Source organism: Poromitra crassiceps (genome assembly GCF_964638095.1).
Source record: "Poromitra crassiceps genome assembly, chromosome: 12".
Taxonomy (NCBI): Eukaryota; Metazoa; Chordata; class Actinopteri; order Beryciformes; family Melamphaidae; genus Poromitra; species Poromitra crassiceps.
In genome coordinates, this window is record NC_139632.1 from 46109527 (window position 1) to 46118147 (window position 8621).

The window sequence follows — 8621 nt, forward strand, 5'->3', positions numbered from 1 at the left end:
CACATCATTTTAATCTAGCAGCATTCAGCAGGTCAAGAGAAGAGAGGAGAGTGGAGAGAAGAGAAGATCAGAGAAGAGTAGAGCGAAGAGCATTAGGTCGCAGATGATGCTGTTAATAAATATGAACTTTCAGCGTGTGGCTCAGCAAACTGTTAAAAACATGGCTGCTATGCTGCATTGAAACCAATGAGAATCAGAAGGCAGAGCTGTAAAAATACAGACTGACTTCCTCCAATCAGAAGGCAGAGCTGTAAAGACAGTCTGACCTCCAATCAGAAGGCAGAGCTATAAAGACAGTCTGACTTCCTCCAATCAGAAGGCAGAGCTGTAAAGACACAGACTGACTTTTCTCATTGTGGAAAATAAACCTTTTCTCAAAGTGTTGTCATTTGTTAGTTAACATTTATTGGTGTAGAACTCGCCATCTTTGGCTGCTCCAAGTCCTCTCTGAACTTCCCTGCGGCTGTGCAACAGTCTCTTATGCAGGGGACAACTGTTGCCAAAAAACTCATTCTGCAGGAATGGAAATCCCCCTCTTCACCTTCTTTTCAACTGTGGTTGACGGACATGACCTCTGTCATACGGATGGAGAAACGTAGGTTCCCGAGGACCAACTCACTCTATTTGGGACCTGTTTCTAGCCTACCTTGATGAGGTTAGGGGCAATGGGTGACTTGCATGGCTGGTTTCTCATAGACCCCTTGCGTGTGTTCCCACGCACAATGTCCCTTACAAGCACATAAGCACCTTGTGGAGCTGGTGGCACCATGTTGCAATATTGAGCATCGATAATATGTATGTGTATTATTTATTTATTTTTCCCTGTGACTGAGCTTGTTTGTTTTGTGTATCGTTAAAAACAAATTGACAATAAAACATTTATTGGTGCAAGCTATTTTTTTTGAAAAAAAAATCAACTCAAATTATGCTTTGAAAAAGTGATGGGGACAAAATCGGCCATTTAAAAAAGCGATGGGGCCATGTCCCTAGAGAGCCCAGCATAAATGACACCAATGACACCCCCTCAATGTCTGCATCATGATCCTAATCCAGTCACTGAATCCCTGTCTCATATTCTAAATGGTTGCTATGTGTATATGGGAATGTAGATTGCAAGGCATGACAGGATTGTGGATTTGATAGCTACGGACATAATACCATTATGTTCCATCTTCTGCTAAATTCTACACACACTCTTGTGTTTCAACTACCATGTGTTTCAAGTACCATGTTCAAATGTCACAGCTATGTTATTGATGAGGATAGTAATAACAGTAATAAGAATGCATTTTATTTGCACACTAACAAAACACAATATTAAAATACATACATATACATTACATACATATACATTAGACCAGACCTGGGCAAAAGGCGGCCTGCGCTTTTTTTTTTACAGTGCACCTGAATGCAACATGCAAGGTACCCGCTGAATAAGTGTCCAAATGTTCATGTCATTCTGGCCAATACTCCACTTCTGTTATAACATTTCAGTCTGGTATGGAATATCTTTCAATAATCTTTATGACTAAAAGGCTAAAAGTAATCTCATGTGTAAGAAATGACTGTTCTACATTGAATGCGAGAAGATCACTATCTTGTGTCTGAATACTTTCCGAACCCACTGGTCATTGGTAGATCTTTTTGGTAACACTTCATAATACTGTAACACAAAAAATGGGTAGTTACTGAGGAACGAGTAAGGAACGAACCATTAGTTCATGAATAGTTAATGATTAGTTAATGAGTAGTTGATAGGTAGTTCCTTAATGGTAGTTACTTAAGAACTGACCATTAGTTACCATGTTAACGAACCAGTAAGTAATGATTACTTCCCTAAATTTTTTTTTTTTTTAAATATTTCACTAGTTCATGAACAGGTAGTTCCTTAAGAACTGACTATTAGTTACCATGTTTGTGAGCATGACTCCACCAAATACTTACCAGTTGTTCATGAGTACTCATCGTTACTTCATGATTACCTTACCATTACTTACCATGTTAGTGCATCATTACTTCCTGCTTACTTTACCATTAGTTCCCATGTTTGTGCCCCCTCAAGTAAAGGAGTACATCTTACTGAGTTGTTACTAAGGAATACACGATTACTTACCAAAGTAAGCAGGAAGTAATGGTGTATCCCTTAGTAACTACTCAGTAAGATGTACTGCTTTACTTGAGGGGGCACAAACATGGGAACTAATGGTAAAGTAAGCAGGAAGTAATGCTGTATTCCTTCGTTACTACTCAGTAAGATGTACTCCTTTACTTGAGGGGGCACAAACATGGGAACTAATGGTAAAGTAAGCAGGAAGTAATGATGCACTAACATGGTAAGTAATGGTAAGGTAATCATGAAGTAACGATGAGTACTCATGAACAACTGGTAAGTGGTGGAGTCATGCTCACGAACATGGTAACTAATAGTCAGTTCTTAAGGAACTACCTGTTCATGAACTAGTGAAATATTAAAAAAAAAAAAAATTAGGGAAGTAATCATTACTTACTGGTTTGTTAACATGGTAACTAATGGTCAGTTCTTAAGTAACTACCATGGGAACTAATGGTCAGTTCTTAAGTAACTACCATTAAGGATCTTTAAGGAACTACCCATTAACTATTAATGAACTAGTGAATGAAAACAAATGAAAAAAAAAAATTTTTAGGGAAGTAATCATTACTTACTGGTTCGTTAACATGGTAACTAATGGTCAGTTCTTAAGTAACTACCATTAAAGAACTACCTATCAACTACTCATTAACTAATCATTAACTATTCATGAACTAATGGTTCGTTCCTTACTCGTTCCTCAGTAACTACCCATTTTTTGTGTTACAGTATTATGAAGTGTTACCACCTTTTTTATGTCTCAATCTCCTCCAACTCCCACATCTGCCGTTAGGTCTCTGATAGAGGATCGCTAAAGCAACTCCACACATCCACGGTAAAGTAGAGTTCACCGTTTAAATTTATGACCAAAGCTTTCAGATATTAATTACTTGGGTTGGGTTTACTGATAGCCAAATAATTAAGTTAATGAAGGGGACGTAAAGCAATCAACGCCTGATGGTGATGTCACACAGGCCCACTTTTAATTTGCAGAAGAAGAAACAGGATGATGAGTGTGTGTGTGTAGCTGAAGTGGGGGTGTTTTATTGGCCACCCATGTATGGGCCATGATTAAATGTCCCCTCCCCAGACCACAGCACACATATTTATATAGTGATTAAATGTATTCTTAACTGGCCGGACAGACACAGGCTTGTCTTGTGAAATAAACCAACACAGAGTTGTATAATTTGAAGTGCATTTAAGCACTGATGTGTGTGTTTTTTAGAGGGGGGGGGGGGGGGGGGGGGGGGGGTTTGCTGTAGTTGCAGCAGGCAGAAGTGTGCTAGTGGAAGCTGCTGGAACTGAAGAAATTTCCATCAGGTTTTAAATATATTTATTTTCCCCCCAATAAATGTATTTGTATTTGTGAACGCGCTAAATCATTTCAGTAAGTAATTCATTCACAGATAATGCGTAATAATCAGATTTCCCAGAGTAAAAATGATCCAGAGGCAACTTTCTACAACAACACGATATGTGCAGAAGAATCATGTATTTGAAGCAGGATCGATGACTTTCACTTGACCAAATCAATTCACAGCTGAAAAAGGAGACAAGTGAATTTGGAGTAGACTATATATATGGTTTGTTGGTCAGAAAGCCTCCAGCAGACAGACATACTCCCTGGCTGGACATGGACATGATGAGAGGGAATGGTCATCCAGGATGAATTCTAATAAGAAGAAACTGCTTTTTCTCTGCTCTTTGTATGTGCCCTTTGTGGTGAAATTCAAAATAGATGACATCAAAATAATAGTCTAAACAAAAGCTTCAGGAGGCACAAAACCCTATGGTAAAGTGCCACAAGCAGAGCATTATCAAATGCACAGAATAGCCTCAGATGAACCATGACTGGATGCAAAGACAGGAGGAATGTTCTCAAGAAACAACAAATTCAACATTAGATTCAGAAGGGAAACAGACATGTATTTATTTACAGTTTATAATCATATAATTATCATCACACACAGATCACCAAAAAGATAAACAAGACAATATTCACGGGGTGAGTGGGTGAGAAAGAATAAACAACAACAGCAGACACGACAGTAGTACAGTACAGAGGTAAGCAGTTAATTATGCAGTAGATATTCCAATAAGATGGGAAACAGACATCATCAGCACCATCATGCAGCACCACAGTCACTGTGCCACTGATTCATGCCATGGCAGTAGGACATTGCAAAGGAGTGGAAGGAAAATGAAGCTGAGGAATTCTGGAAATGTCTTTTTTTTTGCATGTTCCCAATATTCAATGTTGGAAACTTTCCATGGGAAGAGAATTTCTGTATTTTTACAATGTATTTTTTAATGTATAACTAAGTGATGTGAACAGAAATCTTTGCAATTGATGCAATATTGACAAAGATCGCTTCAGTTGGCAGTGTTTTTTCCCACATGCCACTACTGCACTAAACACTGACAGGATCAGATTATTCCAAAGGGATAGCTTCCATACTGCTCACCTGGTGTAATCCAAGTCTCCACAAGCCCTGAGTTGCCAAGTTGACTTGAAAAGACGTAATTTACACCATGTTTTAGCTCAATTCTGCACTGTAGCCAGGTGCTCGAGAATGAAAAATAAAATAATAATAAAATTAAAAGGGGACGTCCAGCTGCACATATGGCTATATTTCAGCAGCATAATCAATGATTACAGCATAAATGACACCAATACAGATGAAAGAAGCGCTAACGTGGCAGCTTATCAACACTAATAGTCTTTAATCATTTAATAGCAGGTTTTGGTAGCCATCTCTACTGATGAATCACTTCAAATTGAGAGCGCTAAAGTTGTTTATCTTATTTTTTTATGATGTCACAGCATTTGAAGCTTCATTCAAAAACATCAACAGAAGCTTTGAATGTGAAATAATTACATTCGGTACAGCCCTATATGTTTCTGTTTTTGTCTATGACAAGGTAATATTCAGTTAGTATAAATTACCCACAACATTTCCAGTTTATGATGGTTCATTTCCCACTGGGGAAGTCTCCAACTTATAATATTTGTGGAATTTTGCAACCCTATGGGTCACATTCACTGCAGAATCTGCAATACGTCTTTAGAAAAATAGGGAAAACATTGGTAAATCTCCAGTTTATAACACATACATGAACACAAGCGTAACTGCCGCTAAATCACTCACTAAAATTACTGTTGCACAGTTGTGAACCATGACAAATGAACAATCATACAAAAAAACACATCAAATAAAGTGACTGAACCTGCACTAATGAACAAATGATCAATATCAACTGATATGAAATTTTAAATGTAAAAATATTTTATATAATAAAAATATATATTTAAAAGATATATATTTGATCTTCACTGGGCTTTTTATCAGGCATCGGTCCGCTGGGTCTTCTGAATGCAACTCCCAGCTGGCTATGCTCTGGATTCAAGGCTCCCAGGACTTGGACTACCATCTACAAATTGTAGTCCGTTCATGAAAACAAGCACTACCTTCCTAGTAGGGCTGGGCAATATAGCCAAAATAATTATAGAAGACTGCTTCTGCTCACAAAGCCCAAGGAAGCACTCATGTTTGAAGAGTGGAACACTCAAACCCGGGTGGGGAACAGGGACAGTTGAGCCCGGTGGTCCGCCCACATCTGCCTGGTGCGCTGCTGCCTGGTGAGCGGTGCGGTCGGGTCCATAGCCCTGCAAGGCTGCTGGTCTGGCCAGGAAAGAAAGCGGGAGGGGAGCGCAGAGTCTGAAGACTCCTCCGTCACACCAGGGTGGCTCACGCGTGACTCTCTGTCTCTCTGAGCAGAGGGGAAGGTAAAGCAGAATTTAAAAAGTTATTAATTTGAGGTGCAGTTGTATATACAAGCTTGTAGTACACTATACAAGTGCATTCAGTTTATCATGTGCCACAGTGCATCTGTGAATTGTTACCTGGAGGTCTGAGGGCCGAGCTATCCTGGGCAGCCGGTAGATATCTACCTCATGGTCCGGCTGCCTGGTGCTGCGAGGCTGGTGGTCTGGCCAGATCGACGGGTGCGACGGGTGGCTCACGAGTGACTCGCTGTCTCTCTGAGCATGAGCAGAGGGGAAGGTAAGCAGAATTTGAAGTTATTAATTTGAGGTGCAGTTGTATATAATTAAAGGCTTGTAGTACTAGTAGTAGTAGGATGTAGTAGTAGGATGCGGGCGTAGGTGTTGGGTGACGCCAAGTGTTGCAGTGTGTGATGGAGAGCTAGTTTGACACTGTCAACTTGACAGCATCCTCAACACATCTGTGGGTGCGCTAAGCTAATTGGTGAGTGTCCATCAGAGGGGTGGTGTGGGATTTTAGGTAGGAGAGGATGATGCGCTCAAACGCCTTCATGGCCACACATGTTAGAGCGATTGGCCTGAAGTTCCTGATTTCAGACCTGATGACGATGTCATCACTGATGATGTCATCAGTGATGTCACGCAAGCACGTTCGCTGCTGAGTTTCGCCTGTCTGATTTTGGGGGCAGATCTGCTTTGTTCAGTTCAACAGTCATGTCAACCAAGACGTACCTGAGGCCTTTCTGAGGGCCTGTCTGGTATGAATGACCAGGAGGGTTACACTCTAAACAGCCAATCCTTGACAGAGGCGAGGTCAGCAGGCAGCGGGGCAAGGGTCAACTGCTGAGCGACATAGAGAGCCCCAGGGATGATGTATTTTTTTAGTCAGAACGCGGAAGTCCCGGACTTCCTGGTTCTTCACTGTTTCTGTCTATGGGATTTTTGAATGGGTTTTTGCCGCGATGCTTCAAATAAGGTCTCTGAGCAACGCAAGCTTAATCAAACGCGAACCAGAGTTCAGCGGGATAATCTTCACACATGAGGACCACTTTCATGAGTTTTGTAGCGTAAATGCGAGCCCTAGAAGTAAAAGCTAATCCAGAACTACACACTGTCCCATAGGCTTCCACGTCACGTCAGCACTCAACCTGGACTGTTGTTGATGTGTGCACTGATTACCCCGGGCTGAACGGGGCTGAACCAGGTGAGGGAAAGAGAATTTCCATGTTCGTCGTTTGAAGTGATGACGTTATTGACGTATATATCCCAGTCGACTCAACAGTGTAGTCTCATTTAGCCGTTTGCTAGCTAGCTGCCCTTTTAACGGCACGTAAAAGCTTCAAAACTCATAAAAGTGGTCCTCATGTGTGAAGATGATATTACTAAACACTGGTTCACGTTTGATTAATCTTGCGTTGCCCAGAGACCTTATTAGAAGCATCGCGCCAAAAACCCATTCAAAAGTCCCATAGGCGAAAACAGTGAAGAACCAGGAGTGTTAGCATCGATGATTTCCGGACTCGTTCCTTGGGCTCTCTATTAAGGATGTCATAACCACTGATGATGTCATGTCATGCCCCACAATCGTCAAAGTGATGTCATACACACTGATGATGTGGATGACGTGGCATGAGTTGACATGAGATTAGTTCCAACCCAAGAAAACGGTGTGCCCATGGCACATTGTCCCCAGAGTCTCCACCGTAGAGCACGGGCAGTATCGATTGATCCTGATAATTATTTGTACCTAACTGTGGCTGGTGGGTGTGCTGCTGGGAACCCAATGGAAAATCTCATGCAATTTAGACATATGCATATTCATAGTGCCACCTACTGCCATAAAGTGGTTTATGCTGGGGACCCCAAAAAGTGCACTGTTAAATTGCAAGGCCATTTGACGAATTGGAGGGGAAGCGATGCAGGGGGAGAATGGGGGTGGGGGGGGTGGGGGTGTAGCATGATGTGTGAATGGGGAGAAGGGGAGGGAGGGGAACAGACACTGGTGATGATATAACCTAGACTAGAGGGATCATAAATATTCAAAAGAAAGGCCCCAGTAGGTAACTGTCACTAGTAGTCATGTAGTCATAGTTTTAGTATTTTTTTAATCAATATTCTCAGCATCGGACAATAATTAAGCAATATAGCATGAGAGCTAGTGTGTTGTGGCAAATATATCCCGCTGATCAGTTGTTATCCCACAAGATCGCAGGCCGAGTGGGATAACAACTGATCAGCGGGATATATGCCACAACATACACTGCTCGAGTGCTATATTGCTTTTATAAAACGGTTTCCAAGTATGATAATATAAATATAATAATAAGTCCGACTGGCATGGTATTCTGATAGAGTCAGTTGAAACACTACTGTAAGGCGGGACCTCTAGCAAGAAGATAGACGTGTGGGTGATTTGATTGGATCGTTCTGGAGACTGAAGTTGACATTGGCCAATCCTGGCACTTGCTGAGAAGCTGAGAGCTTTCTAGAAAGCCCGACAGGCAGCTCGAGCGCAGCGCTGCATTCTCAGCGCTTGCTGAGAAGCTGAGTGCTTTCTGCAAAGCCCGACACCAACTAACATTACGGGGTTAAATGCGGGGTTAACAGCCTTTTTTTTGCAAAGAAGACATTAGCCCGCATTTATTCTTGTAGGAGGAGTAACCCACAGAGCCTAGATCCTCCATGCACCGAAGGCCCATACTGCGGCATAGCACTAGCTCTATT